Raw genomic sequence first — 2,246 nt, forward strand, 5'->3', positions numbered from 1 at the left:
GACCCTTACTCACGTAAGGTATTACTTGGACGACCCAGTGCACTTGCTGGTTAGTTGTGCGAAGTTGTGAACCATGGTATTGGCATCAAGTTTTTGGCGCCATTACCAGGGAAAGAATGAGCGATATATTTTACATAATCAAAGTGTAATCACAATTTCTGCGCACCAAGTTTTTGGCGCCGTTGCCGAGGATTGTTCGAGTTTGGACAACTGACGGTTCATCTTGTTGCTCAAATTAGGTAATTTTCTTTTTGTTTTATTTTCAAAAATTTTTCAAAATCTTTCAAAAATTTCTCCTTTGTTTTCGAAAAATTTCAAAAAAAAAAATTGTTTCCAAAAATATATTTTTCTTCAAAATTTTTAAGAATGAATTCTAGTGTTTCATATAACATGTTTTAGCTTGGCTGGCTATTAAGCCATGTCTAACTCCCAGGATTTTGATTGAGGACTATGAATTCATTGCTTCCTTTTTCCTAAATATTTTCGAAAAAAAATTAAAAGAAAATACAAAAAAATTTATAAAATCATAAAAATAAAAAATATTTTGTGTTTCTTGTTTGAGTCTTGAGTCATGTATAAGTTTGGTATCAATTGCATATTCATCCTGCATTTTTCAAAAATTCATGCATTCATAAGTGTTCTTCATGATCTTCAAGTTGTTCTTGGTAAGTCTTCTTGTTTGATCTTTGCATTTGCATGTTTTGTGTCTTTTCTTGTTTTTCATATGCATTCTTGAATTCTTAGTGTCTAAGCATTAAAGAATTCTAAGTTTGGTGTCTTGCATGTTTTCCTTGCATTAAAAATTTTTCAAAGATATGTTCTTGGTGTTCATCTTAACATTCATAGTGTTCTTGGTGTTCATCTTGACATTCATAGCATTCTTGCATGCATCACATGTTTTGATCTAAAATTCTCATGCATTGCATCACTTTTCTTGTTTTTCTCTCTCTTCATTAAAAATTCAAAAATAAAAAAAAAAATATCTTTCCCTTTTTCTCTCTCATAAATTCGAAAATTAGATTTGACTTTTTCAAAAATTTTTAAAATCTAGTTGTTTTTATGAGTCAAATCAAATTTTCAATTTAAAAATCTTATCTTTTTCAAAATCTTTTTCAAAAATCAAATCTTTTTTTCAATTTTTTTTAGTTATTTTCGAAAATTTCAAAAATATTTTTCAAAATATTTTTCTTAATTTTACATCATATTTTCGAAAATAACAATAACAATTAATGTTTTGATTCAAAAATTTCAAGTTTGTTACTTACTTGTTAAGAAAGATTCAAACTTTAAGTTCTAGAATCATATCTTGTGATTTCTTGTGAATCAAGTCATTAATTGTGATTTTTAAAAATCAAATCTTTTTCAAAAACTAATTTCAATCATATCTTTTCAAAAATATCTTCTTATCTTACCTTTTTTTAAAAAAAAAACTTGATTTCAAAATATCTTCTCTAACTTCCCAACTCCTTATCTTTTCAAAATTTGTTTCAACCAACTAACTAACTTTTTGTTTGTTTCTCATCTTTTTCAAAACTACCTAACTAACTCTCTCTCTCTAATTTTCGAAAATATCTCCCCCCTTTTTCAAAATTTCCTTTTAATTAACTAATTATTTCAATTTTTAAATCTCTATTTTCAAAAATCACTAACTCTTTTTCAAAAATCCGAACCCTCTCTCTCTCTTTCTGAGTTCAGATTTTTCTCTTCTTCTTTTCTTCTACTAACAATAAGGAACCTCTTTACTGTGACATAGAGGATTCCTCTTCTTTTCTTTTTCTCTTCTCTTTCTTATGAGCAGGGACAGAGAAAAAGGCATTCTTGTTGAAGCTGATCCAGAACCTGAAAGGACTCTGAAGAGGAAACTAAGAGAAGCTAAATTACAACAATCCAGAGACAACTTGATTGAAAATTTCGAACAAGTAAAAGAGATGACAGCCGAACCCAACAACAATGCAAGGAGAATGCTTGGTGACTTTACTGCACCAAATTCCAATTTACATGGAAGAAGCATCTCCATTCCTACCATTGGAGCAAACAATTTTGAGCTGAAACCTCAATTAGTTTCTCTGATGCAGCAGAACTGCAAGTTTCATGGACTTCCATCTGAAGATCCTTTTCAGTTCTTAACTGAATTCTTGCAGATCTGTGATACTGTTAAGACTAATGGAGTAGATCCTGAAGTCTACAGGCTCATGCTTTTCCCATTTGCTGTAAGAGACAGAGCTAGAATATGGTTGGACTCTCAA

This window comes from Arachis hypogaea, chromosome 18 (genome assembly GCF_003086295.3).
Source record: "Arachis hypogaea cultivar Tifrunner chromosome 18, arahy.Tifrunner.gnm2.J5K5, whole genome shotgun sequence".
NCBI classification, from domain to species: Eukaryota; Viridiplantae; Streptophyta; class Magnoliopsida; order Fabales; family Fabaceae; genus Arachis; species Arachis hypogaea.